The following is a 13,049-nucleotide window of genomic DNA, read 5'->3' on the forward strand; positions in this document are numbered from 1 at the left end:
CCAAATTTGTACAGGTCTAGAAGAGTTTCTGCTGGGTTTCTCTAGAGGGTCATTACGCAGTGGCACAGGCCTATTGCAGAATTATATTTTTTGAAATCCAAGAAGATTGTGATTTGAATGCCAAATAGTTTGGTGGCCTGATTAACAGTTGCCTGTGTAAGCTTTTGCAACTTGTTGCCTGAGTTGTATTTTGCCTGTGCTGTGTCTGAAAGAGACTGAAGGATGCCATTTCAGCACGGTCTTTCCAAGGGCTTCCCTTAGCCTTTTCTGTAGAAGGTGTGCTGAATTATTCTGTGTTGTTGCATTGGTGGTTCAGTGGTAGAATTCTCGCCTCCCACGCGGGAGACCCGGGTTCGATTCCCGGCCAATGCATCATACCTTTGTTATGAGCCATGATTTTCCCTTACTCTAACATATTTTTAAGCTCTCTTCCCCGTTCCTTTTGTCCGAAACTCAGTTAGTGTTTACAACAAGCCTGATATTGCCGGCCCTTGGTATTAATTTCTGTCTTAGCACTTAGTTGCTTTCTGTCTCATTACACTGTCATCGCCGGGATTTCTGTTACTCTTGATCAGATCAGAGAGCATTTGGACACATTCTCATCAGTAGTAATTCCAAGTAGGTTGGGGATTCGCAGCAATATGCATTGTTTCCAAAGTTGTTCTTTTCTTTTTTCGATCGCATACGGAGCGGGCAGAGCGAGAGCGGCGCCCGAGGCCACGGAGGCACCTGCCCAGCGGGATGCGCTCGCGGCCAGCAGCGCGCTCAGCTCCCTCGGGGCCAGGCGCCTCCAGCGGTGAGGGACGCGCCCTCGGCCACCTCCGGGGCCTGGCCTCCAGGCAGGGGACAGGTAAGGCGGCCAGGTCGGACCGCTGCCCTCGGGAGCTGGGCTTTCCCTGCGCGTGGGCGTTTGCGGGCCGGCGCGCTGAGAGGATCCATCCCCAGCAAATAAGCATTTTTCCTTGGCTTTGGAGCCGGCACTGGGGCTGCTGAAAGGCTGTGGCTCCGCCTAGTGCTACCGCACCCTTGTCACTTTAATTAGGGACCTGAAGATGTGACTTTTGTGGCGATACCTCCATGCCCTTAACTGAGCGGTCTGTGATCGGAGCCAAACCGTCGTCACATAGCTCGCTTTGGAGCTGTGGTGGTCGCGTTTTTTCTAGCCAGCCCGTCATTTTACGCCAAAGGAGAACGACGCTTTCTTCGGGTTCCTGCAGGCTCAGTAAGGCGGGACCTTCTGCGATCCTCCCTGAACACCCAGGAAGGGTGGGAGAATCCGCCCCTCTGCAGAAAGGAATCTTTCATCTGTGGTAACCTTGGAGGGTTTGTTTGTATGTTTGTTTTTCCCTACTTCTTCTGCCTGTGTTATGTTCCCTCGACCCTTATTCACACACTCGAAGTCAAATCGGCTCTGGGATTTCTAGGATGACCTGCCATGCTGGAATCATGGTTCTCGGTGTGGTTCTCGGGCTGCTCACGTTGGTGTTCCTAGGCAGTCTTCCTTGCGCACAATCATTCTCGTCAGTTCACCTGAGGTATATTGATGGTCTTTCCATTCTGTCTCCTTGACTGTCGGTTGTTTAGAACAACCATTTCCCTGGTAAAGTGAGTGAAAGTTCCAGCCCTCATAGCAGCATCGACATAGCCTGTCTGGGTCTGCGATCCAGTGATGCATCCCTCCCACTCTGGCCTTTCTGCTATGGTGGTGGGGCCCATTTGTCTCTCTCACCTGCTGCATACCCCACAACCGCATTGCTTTAGTTTAAGGGATCAAGTGGGTTTTCAGCAGATGTCGATAGCAGGAGGATCACAAATCCCACCCAGCTCCAGTTCTTCAATCCTGGGTATGGATCTTAACTTGCACTTGATCCTCTGTCCTTCACCTGCAGAAGTCCCTGGATGCTCTGCTGTGGGCAGCCTCTGATGAATCCGGTTGTGTGTCTTCACAGTCCTAGTGTGCTTACATTTCTGAGATATCTGGTGGTGGGGAGGGTGGTATGCGATGACCAAATTAATATGGATTTCCTTTCCTGTGTCCTGTAAGGGTGTTTCTTTGCTGTCTTTTCACTCCTGTGCCTCTTGGCAGAGTGTTGGGAGAAGACAAACACGTCTGATGGGATCCTCATCTTTGTGCTGGCGCTCGTGCCATTCTCCTTCCTGTGGCCACTTTGCAGGTGTTTGCTTTGACCGCGATGGGTCTAGGCATCATCTCCTTCGTGTTGCTGTGCTTTGGATGCGTCAGCTGCTTGGATTTCTGCATTTACTCCTTGCTTTATGAGTAGCAATTTTTCAGCCATTGTTTCTTCTACAGGTTTCCCCACCCCACGTCTCTGCCAATACACACATTTCCAGAGACTTGAATGTCCTATCTATTGGGCATCCTGAGTGACCCACTCCCTAGTCATTAATGAGGTGTTGATTTTCTTAAATTTTCCCTGTCAATATTTTACATTCTTGGGGTCTTTGTTGTCATTAATCATTGTTTCTGAGAATGTTCCTCTACTGATAGTCTTGTCCAGTGATGTTGAATACTCTTGGTCTTTTCTGCTGTTGTATATGTCATCCAAGGTTTTAATTGGGGTCACTGTCACATGTTCCAGATCTCTGTTTAGTTCTTGGGACATATGGGATGCAGTCATAAAAATTATGTCACAGTCCTTTCTGCCAATTTGAACATTGTGCCACTTCTGACTCAGTTTCCAGTGTGCCTTTCTGACTATGGGTAGTCCATATAGGGTGGTATTTTTGCACGTGTCAAGCCTGGTGTTGATTGGAGGTTGTGCAGTGTGACTTTTATAGCTTGTGAATAAGCTATTTCATTATCCCTGTAACAATGATTCTTTCTCTCCCCTAGCATATCAGTGCATTACCTTGGATTTCCTCTGATCCATGTAGATTTTACTTTGTTCCATTTCTGTTTGTTCCAAATCTGTTTTCATTTGCACTACAGGGGCGAGACATTCCTTCTTTTTATTTTCTTTACATATTATTTGTTCATTTGAAAGGCAGAGTTAAAGGTGGGAGAGGGAGAGGTTCAACAACCAAGGGTAGATGAGGCCAAATTCAGGAGACTGGAGCTTCATTTTGGCTGGCTACCAGGTTTCTAGAGCTAGAAGCTCTCAGGGCCTTCGACCTGGGCTTGTCCTTTTGCGTGGGCTTACCACCACTTCATCTTGGGGAACCAGAGCCCAGAAAACTAACCAGTCACCCCACCCTTGGCTTAGGGACTTTGTGCCAGGTCAAACAGCACCTCCAGAAAAACCTTTACAACAAGTCTACAACTACTCTACTACTGTAGAGTTTTCCACATGCAAGGAAATCACAGAGGCCAGTTCATCCCAAATGCATTATATCAGCCCACCCTGATCCCCTTCATGATCAAGGGATACCCTGACAGGTAATAAGAATATGTTGCTTTCCACCCAAACACAGTCACACATACCCTACACTTTCACACATGCTTGCATTGCTCTAAGCAGGCTACAGCACTTACAGGTGAACGAGGGGCTGAGACTGGAGGCTTAGAAGAGGGAAACTGGAGGATTTTGCAGGGGAGAGTGCTTTTCCAGTATAGTTGCTTATGCGGGAGACCAGAGTTGGGCTTCTTTGGTATCAACCAGTGCTTATCAGAGCATGGGAAAGCCCTGGCTGGTGAGGCCTGTTTGGCAGGGCTTAACACAGTATCCAACAGTGAATGTCAAGGCAGGGTGTGGAGCCTGTTAGGCCGGGCCATGACATTAAACAGCATGTGAGAGAACTGGGTCCTGCTGGAGCAAATTCTGGAGGGGGTGGTGGGCCCACCCGTGTGGGAGTGCTGTGCCACCTGGTTTGCTGCAGGGCTGCAGGTATTGACAGGCTGAGCTAGGCATGACCACAGAACTCACCAACACTCATAGGGTAGTGGGGCAGAATTCAGTTCCCCTGCTCCCTGGGCTCAGAGCAGTGATAAGTCGGAGTGCTGGGATGCCTACCCGTCACTCCTCACACTCACTCTGCATCCAGTCAGCAGGAATTGGTATTTTCTTGTCAGTGGGTCATGGATGGTCTGTCCCATGGGCCTTCCCTTCCTGGGAACGGAATGGAAGCTGGCATCCCTGCAGATGAATACAAGGGGCCCCTAGAGAGAGTGCAGGGGCAGCGAGAGAGTGCATGGCTCCTCAGAGCTCAGGGCCCCTCCCGTGCCTATAGGTTAGAGTACCTGCCTCTTTGCCATCCAGCCAGGAACCTGACATGCTTAAGGCAGAAAGGCATGGGTGGACTTCTCCTGTGAGAGTGAGTGGACATGACCAAAATGGAGGGCTAGGGCTGGAGACATCATGATGATTTCACACATCAACGTATCATTTAGATGAAGTAAGCAAATTTCAGTGGAGCCCTGATTTGCACTGTAAGTAGCTGTTAGAAGACACTGCGCATTCTCCTGAAGACACACCATCACTTCTCGGATGTAAGCTCACTCTCCAGTTCCCATCATTCTAGTGGCAAGTCCACTGCAGGTGCAGGAGCTCTGAAATCAGATCAGCATGTTAAGCTCAGTGTGAGGGCCAGAGGCTGAAATCCTGGCCGTGGGTTCTCCATGGGGGAATTCCACATGGGCACCAGTTTGTGTCATGGCTGCTCTGTTCTCATACAGCTTCCTGCTTGAGGCCTGGGAAAGCAGTGGAGGATGGCCCAAAGCCTTGGGACCCTGCACTTGTGTAGGAGATCCAGAACAAGTTTCTGTCTCCTCACTTCTGATCAGTTTTTAAAACCATTTTGGGAGTCAACCAGTGGATGGAAGTTCTTATTCTCTGTTTCTCCTTGTCTCTGTAAGTTTACCTTTCCAATAAAAATACATCAATCTTGAGAAATAACTCAGCACAAATCACAAGTGGACATGATTTCCGGGCAGTCTTCATCACAAACTGAGTAGGATCAAAAGACTATCAAAATACTATCCAATTTACCCTTATATAGTAATACATTAGTATCATTGCTTTCATGTCATGAGGAGAATTATATTCCATGATTCTGTTTCGTTTTAGGAGGAATAAGGAATTTGGACCAACACTATAACCTGATTTAACCAACCTACTCGTCAAAGAAACAAAGTACTGCTGAGGTCAACAAAGATGCAATAATTCCCTTCAGATGGCAGTAAGAATCTAATTTGACCCCAGTAGGGCCTGGCGGCGTGGCCAAGTGGCTAAGGGCCTCTCCTTGAATGCACCCGGATTCCATATGGTCACTGGTTCTAATTCCGCAGCTCCAGTAGGGCCTGGCGGTGTGGCCTAGTGGCTAAAGATAAGGGCTTTGCCTTGGCCTTGAATGTATCTGGATCCCATATGGTCACCCACAGCTCCACTTCCTTTCTATCTCTCCTCTCTGTATATCTGACTTTGTAATTAAAATAAATCTTTAAAAAAATAATAATTTGATCTCAATAGAACTGAAGACCTAGATTTATTCTGGACCATGATCGCGTCTTTATAAAATTTCTGGTTTACTTCTATCAAGGAGATCATAAGACATCTCCCAGTCAGCAAGATCCTGGCCTAAATTTATTTGCTTAACTTGTACAACAAGGAGATAACATTACATGGAGAAGCTTCCATGTGTGGCTCTGAATTAAGTTCCACAGGGCATCCTTCAAAAGCTGCAGTTAAGGATCCAGCCAGCTTCTCTGCACTGTGCCCGACTGAGGTCTTCTGGCGCAGGGGCTTGACATGCATGTTGTATCCCTTGCAATTTCTTTTGATTGCATCCTTGGAATCTGCAGAGCTCATTTCACTTTTCAGAGGTGCTGGTTCTGATGGCCACCAAAAGGAATATCAGCTCTTCTTTTCTGGATCCTTTGGTTTCAAATCTGGCATCGTACAAAGCATAGCCACAGCACAGCCACAGCTTTTTCAAGAAACATTCCCACAAAATGCTTGATGGGGTCAGTTAGGACGGCACCACATCTCCAGCCAAGATCTCCTTGCTTTCTGCTACAACGATGGACTTTCTGTCTGCGCTAAGAGCAAAACAACAACAACAGCTTTCTTTCTCTTCTTGATTTCTTCTGGAATGAAGCATTTCCGCACTTTCAAGTCATAAAAGACGTTACCCAACCGGCGGGTCCGGCAGCCCATGCCCCTGCTGCCCACCAGACTCTGAATCCGGGTAGATGGACCAGAGCAGACCCTTCACCTACAGGACGCTGGGGGGTGGGTGCGATTTCTCCCTTGTAAGCTCTGGTTTTGCTGGCGGGGAGTGGGCCTCCTTCCTTGCTGGGCTTGTTCTGGTGTAATCTTGAGCAGACCCAGGAAGATCCTGGGAGGAGCAACCTCGGTCTGTTGCTCCTCCCTCGCTCACCACAGGATCACAGTGTCCTCTGATGTACAGCTACCGTGCAGTCCGTCATCTGGAGTCGATCTTCCTGTCGCTGGTGAGGGTGGCCCAGTCCGGTGCACCGTTGCTGAGCAGTGCTGTTTGGAAAGCAGGCTGAGGTCGCAGGCTGGCATCCACGGTGCCTGAGGCCCACAACTTGCCCTCGGGTGGGGGCCTGAGCAGCAAGTTCTGAGAAGCAAGTGTGGCAGAAGTCCCCGCAGGTTCCATCCAGATTTCATTGACTAAAAGCGGGCTCAGGAACTTGCGGCAATAACGTGAAACGGAAATTGTGCGTGGAGAAGAAACTCAAGACAAGATGGAGCTTCTGTGTCCATACAGCTCGAATGTGCTCTTCTGTGGCTTGGCAGGGTGGGGGTTGTGGGGTTACAAATACTCTCGTGTTTAGTCCTTGGCCTCATGGGCAAGTCCTCCCACAACTTCAAAACGGGCCTTAGAAAGAAGGAGAGAGATGGATGTTTTCAGCCAGCCAATGCCCTCACACCTTCCGCAAGTGGAGAGGATCACAGAGGAGGTGGACAGGACACGAACGGGCTGCTGCAGCTTCTGGGGCTGGAAAGTCAGCACCGACCAGTGACCACAGTTGGCAAGGATCCCACAAGGAAGACTCGCGGGTTCCTGCCGGCAGTAAGGGTCCCTCTTCCTTGGGTGGTTTTTGTGATTCTGGAGGGGAAACAGTTCTGCTGTGGTAGCAAAAGTTTGCTTGCGCCCAACGTGGGGCTCGAACCCACGACCCTGAGATTAAGAGTCTCATGCTCTACCGACTGAGCTAGCCGGGCCAATACTGTAGCACATCTCTTACCACTCCATGTCATGACCTCCGCAAAGCAATACCACCTTAGTGCAGTTTATCACCACCTACCATGAAGCCATTGCCTAAACTGGGGCAGGAAAGCACAGCTTGTCAATGGCAGCTTGGAGCCCCAACTAGCCCGTGTTGGTGCAGGGACAGCCAGGCTTGCCAGCAGCAGGCATCACCTGTTACAAAACCTCCACCTTTCCACAAATTCCCACAAAACTGAGTCACTCTTCACTCCGACTGCGAGGAGAAGGAGGAAGTGTGTCAGAGGACATGGATGGGAAGTGCCGGCTTGCAGAGCAGAGGATGGCCCATGGAAACAGAGGACTCACCATTCCCCGGAGGTCTAACTGGATTTTTCAATACAAGTGTGTGTTGCCTTTTAGTGTAGAGCCACGTTCACTTTTCAGGGCTCAAGGTGTCCCCAGTTGTACACGCACCAGGATTCTGAGCCCAGACCCATGCAGCAATTCCAAGGCCAGTGCCTTTAGCCAACGCTGCTCCCCCATGCCCAGGTGAGGACCTTGGTGCCCACACGGCAGGGGGTCCTGAGGGACCCCCATGCCCTTCAGTGTGGGTGGGCCGGCTGGGTTAACCTTGATGGTCACATAGTGAACAGTGTGTGTGTGTGTGAAATCTGATCTTTGGGCAACTTTTCCCATTAGGTACTTTACAATTGCTAAAACCATTTATTGTGCAAAGCTGAATGAATTTAAGTTTTCTCAAGTGAGCATGTGAATGAATTGGGTGATGTACAAAAACAAACAATCGAACAGAAAGATTAGACTTGATGGGGAGAGGCTGGGAAAGAAAAGTTTAAAATGGAACAACAGTTTAGAGTGTATCTGACTTTGGCCGCTTTGCAGCATGCTTCTGAGAACATTCCTGAGATTCCAGTGTCATTATCCCTCTGGGAGGATCTGTTACACAAACAGAGCAGAGACCCAAGAGGTGAAAGCGCTTCCCAGGCAAAGCAGGAAGAGATCACCAAGGTGATCTTGGAACACCCGAGAGACACCTGCTGTCCTTGTTGTTGACATCCAGACAACAAAGCCAGGAGGCTGGAAAGCTTAGTGGTTCAGAAATGAATGGAGGGGTAGATCTGGAACTGTGGCTCCCCAGGCCAGCATTCCCCACTCAGCCGGAACCCCAGGACTCTGTGCCTGAGGTCCTGAGCCAAGTCACCTTAGTGCTTCTAATCTGACCCAGAGGTCACAGCGAGTTCTTTTCACGTGGCACCTCTTGAATTCTGTGTGTGACCAGGGGTCTCCGTCAGTGCCCCCAAACTCTGACAGGCTCAGCTGGATGTCAGCGCTCAGCCTTGAGGAGCTGACACTGCAAGAGCCTCCAGGCTCAGCTGGCAGGAGCCTTTTCTCTGTGATCCCAGGTCATTGAAAAACCAAAGTGACACATCAAACTACTACATTCCTCCTCCTGTCATGACCCAGATTAGAATCCAGTTTCTAGAACTGAGACTCCAGGTTGCCCAGTGAACAGTGGCAGCTGAAACACCTTAGGCCGGGTTTTTTAATCTTCTTTCAGGTTCTGCTGGTCATACCAAAGTGTGTACACAGGTCCCCCCCTGCAGCTGAGATGCTTGGCCCAACGTCCTTCTCTTAGTCCCTTCTCATCGCTTCTACACATCCAGAAAACAAATGCATTTTGTTTTATTTCTGACAGTGACCTTCAAAAAGATGAAAAAGGAGCTGCCACAACACCAGTTCCGATCACAGACAACCCATGTAGCTCTGCCCTGTGACTGACAGAATGAGTGTTGGGGCAAAGCTCTGCAGGTTCTTTCCACAGCTTAGCACAGAAATCAAAAGTCAGGATTCAATTGCACACTGAGAAGTTTTAATTGCAAAGTGAACAGATGAGTGTGAAAAGAATGAAGGAGAAAGCACCTGCAGGAGGCATCCAGAAGATGGGGTGCCTCTTGAAAACAGAGAGGGAGACACACTGGGGTTCTAGGGAAAGTCCTGGGTTTTGAAGCCTTTCCCTATTCCTCTTTGGGCAGGCGCCTGCAGGGAAAGCATTCCCCATTGGTGCTCTCTTAACCAATTAGGAAATGGCTGGGTCATTCCTGTGCCACCCGCCTGAAAGTCACATCCCCACTCCCAGTGGTCACTAACCGCTGAGACCCCGGGAGCTCAGCCTGCCAGAAGGAGAACAGGATTCCTCCTGAGCACACAAGCTCCCTGAGCTCAGAGTCTTAGAACGCCGCCTGCAGCTGAGGGCTTGAAGCTGCCTTGCAGGCGGAACTAAGCCCTAGCAGAGCTTGTTTCCAGTTCAGCATCATCTCCCTCGGCTTCTCAGACTGTTGATGTCTACCCTGGACCCTCTCTGGCAATTGCAAAAGTGAGGACCTCTGCAGAAGTGAGTTGTGTTTCTTGCTTATTTTGGCAAGAACACAATTGCACATACCATATCAGAACCCATATTCCTCTTTCTTTCCGTCCTGCTAGCAGCTGGCATAAGATGGAATACTCGCAGTTGCACGAAGTGGAATGTTACTCAGAAGCAATGGAAAAAGAATGGTATTTTTAGGTAGCGGATACTTCTGTTCTCTTTTGAGGTAAAGTTTTGGTATATGTTCCTTGAAGAGGAAAGAGTGGTGAATTGGAGAGGTGTCAGCTCAGTTAGATGGACTGAGGAGCTGCAACTGTTTGTAGTCTTCATTCCTGTCTGAGTCTTTAAACTCTGAAGGATTTTCACTCACAGAGATAAGGACAGCTGATTCCCAACCAACATTGGATCTCGGGTCATGGTGGTGAGAGCCCTGAATCCTGACTGCCAGTCCACGAGTGAATTGTCCACGAGCAATTGTTTCTTTCCTCAGCATGTGGGTGCTTGCTTTGGAAAAGCACATCTGAGAAGCAGTCATTGCCAAGACTATTATTCATTTCTTAAAACAAGATGTCTTTGAAAATCAGAATTACATCAACAGAGGGGGAGATGGATCTTGCCAAGGTTGGTTCCCTCCACAAACGGCCACAGTGGCCAGTTTGGGCCCGGTCAAACCAGAAGCTTTTTCCAGGTCTCCTACATGGATGCAGTCATCACTCCTACTAGCGAAGTTTCCCCTTCAGGGAAGTTCTGCAAGGCCATCCCCTCCACATGTTCTCAGAGCAATGGAAGATATGAGTGCTGTACACCAGCTCCTCACTCTGGACCACCAGCGGGAATTGGTGTATCCTGTACTGCAGCACTGACGTTCTGGCCACAGTCCTTCCCTTCCTGTGGAGGAAATAAAAGCAAATGGTGCACCTGAGGAAGGTGAGGAGACCCTGAAGATAGCGTGTTCAGGGGGCTTTCATTGTGCAGTGGTTAACACATTCTGCTAATGCCTCAAAGCTCTCCAAAACATGGAGCCCAGTGAGGCAGCCTAGTGGCTAAAATCCTCGTCTTGAATGGACCAGGTTTCCATATGGGAGCCAGTTCCTATGCTGGTGGTCCTACTTCCTATCCAGCTCCCTGCTTGTGGCCTGGAAAAGCAAGAAGGACAGCCCAAGGCCTTGGGGCTCTGCACCTGCATGGGAGACGCAGAGGTGGCTCCTGGCTCCTGACTTTAGATCAGCTGAGCTCCAGCTGTTGTGGCCACTTGGGAAGTGAATGTCTCTCCTCCTCTCTGTATATCTGACTCTCAAATGAAAATTTAAAAAGCCCCGCAAACAAAACAAGGTGAAAATACAGTCCTTTTCCTGATGGGAGAAATGCATGGGCATGGTGTGTGAGAGCAGGAAAACAAGACAAAGCTTAGACTGCGACTAGGAGAACCTTCCAAGTTTCCTTATGCGGGTCTGTTCCATGGACCTCAACCCTCCGACTGCTTTCTGTCTTTCACGCCTCAAGTCCCTTGGACACATAGACTGCCTAGAGAAAATGAATCTCGGCATTGCGGCAGCAAGGTTAGGCTGCTACCTGCCACCAATTCACCATGTTTACACCATGGGGAGTCCTGGCAGCATCCACGTGGGAGACCAGGGAAAGGCTCCTGGTTTCCCTGGCCCAACACTGGATGTTATGACCATTCGGGGAGGGAACAAACTATTGAAGACCCACTCTCCCTCTGTCTGTGTAACTGAGTTTCAACTAAAGAAATCCTTCTAAAAAATGACTCTGAGTCTGTAGCTAGATCAAAGCATATGTCCTCACTATGCCTGTACACACCAATTAAGCATGTTTGTTAACACACTCCTATCCCAGTTAATCCTCAAAAAATCACATGACCCAAACCAGCCCAGAAATTGAAGCTGATCTCCCAGGTTGGAAGGTGAAGTGCTGCCGCTGAACTACCGTGAGTGCAATGCTGCCCAGTGCTTCCAGCAGATTGTGTTTCCTTAGAGTACAGAATGTCTCTACTGATGAGACAATAGTCCAGATGCCCACACCCACTGATCCATAACCCCAAGGTGTCATCACGCACCAGGCGAGGGAGGAGGAGGAGAACAGGAGTCCTCCATGAGCACACAACCCAAGGTGCCCCTCAGAAGAACCATGTGGACACACCCATGGAGGCGTGGTTGCTCTCCCTGCCCTTTGGCTGCGGACTGTTACGTTTCTGGTGCCTTACTTGCAGATGTCTTTGTTCCTTTACTCCCGCGGGAGAGCTCACCCCAAGACTGTGGGCTACTGCGTGAGCCCCATTTGCCTTGTGGCGCTTTGCAACCGCCAGCAGGCATTGGCCAGGGTGTCTAACCGGATCTGCAGACTGCAGCTGATCCACACATGAACTGGCTGTCCCATCACTGAGCTGGCAGGACCTCAGGGTGCTCACCCTCTCAGGAAGTCGGGGTGCGTGGAGGCTTTCCAGCAATGAGAGTGGAGGAGTAATCACGGCTTTCTGGATAAAGCCTGCGACACAGGACAACAAAATCATGCTGATAACCTCAGATATTTGGAAGAAAAATGGTGTCTGTTGTTTGCATTCTTTAGATTCTTGAATTAAGTACCTGAACTGAGGTTTCTATTCTACTCGATAACAAAAGCGATGATTCAGAAATTTTTCCTTTGGTCAGGAAAAGTGAATATGAACATTTCCATTGCATCAAGTGTATAAAGGTCAAAATACAGTCACACAGTTAGCTGGAAGGAAGTTCCCTGACCAGGAATAGAAACCGAGCTGCGGCGGTGAAAGCGCCAAATCCTAGCCACTAGACCACCAGGGAAACACAAGGAGAATATAGCATGCAATTCCCCAGTCACAATTACGGTACTGACTTCAAAGAAGGCTGCACTCTTGTGTGTAGACACAACCAGAGTCATTGCTTATGCCCCTGCTGTCTCACAAAGACACACAATGGGCAACACACCGCAACAAGGCCTGGCTACCACCAACCGAGCAGCTCAGCAGAGTCCCGGGCGCTGCCCGCGCTGCAGGCCAGAGTGCGAGCGCCGCCGTCGGGGAGGGCGTGCTGTGTGCCAGAGTCCTTTCGGCTGGGCCAGGACTGGGCAGGGCGAGCGTGGGGTGGGCGCGAGGAGCCGCCGAGGGGCCTGGGCACAATCCGAGGCCGCGCTGCGTGTTTCTAAATAGAGAGGGGGGAAAGGATTCGTGAAGGAAAATGAACCTTTGCTACACTCACTGCTGTGACTAAAGTTCGAACCAAGGTTGAGAACTACCCGCTGTAACTTCACGACTCAACCATTACCCGATCGGAAACCCTCTCTCTCGGAACCCCTGGAGAGGCCCTCGGCGCAGACCCTTCGCGCTGGTGCTCACGAACATCCGAGCATCCTCCAGTTTCGGTGTCTCCAGCGCACGCCCACTTCGCCAGGACACCCTGACAGACCCGCGATCAGACCAACACCGCTCTTCATTTGCCACTGGGTCAGGACAGCTGGGACGGAGATGCAGTGTCTTCAGAGTTCCCCAACGCCCCCA

The 13,049-nt window shown here is 49.9% G+C and overlaps 2 non-coding genes across 2 annotated transcripts; one reads left to right on the top strand and one right to left on the bottom strand.

Annotated features, from left to right (window-relative positions):
- The first annotated feature begins 301 nt into the window (after nucleotides 1-301).
- TRNAG-CCC lies at nucleotides 302-372 on the top strand. The gene has a single exon. It is a non-coding gene; the product is annotated as a tRNA-Gly (tRNA).
- A 6,703-nt stretch (nucleotides 373-7,075) lies between these two features.
- TRNAK-CUU lies at nucleotides 7,076-7,148 on the bottom strand. Its single transcript has one exon. It is a non-coding gene; the product is annotated as a tRNA-Lys (tRNA).
- Between the last annotated feature and the right edge of the window lie 5,901 nt (nucleotides 7,149-13,049).

Source organism: Ochotona curzoniae, unplaced genomic scaffold (assembly GCF_017591425.1).
Source record: "Ochotona curzoniae isolate NIBS_2020 unplaced genomic scaffold, NIBS_Ocur_1.0 scaffold_1037, whole genome shotgun sequence".
Taxonomy (NCBI): Eukaryota; Metazoa; Chordata; class Mammalia; order Lagomorpha; family Ochotonidae; genus Ochotona; species Ochotona curzoniae.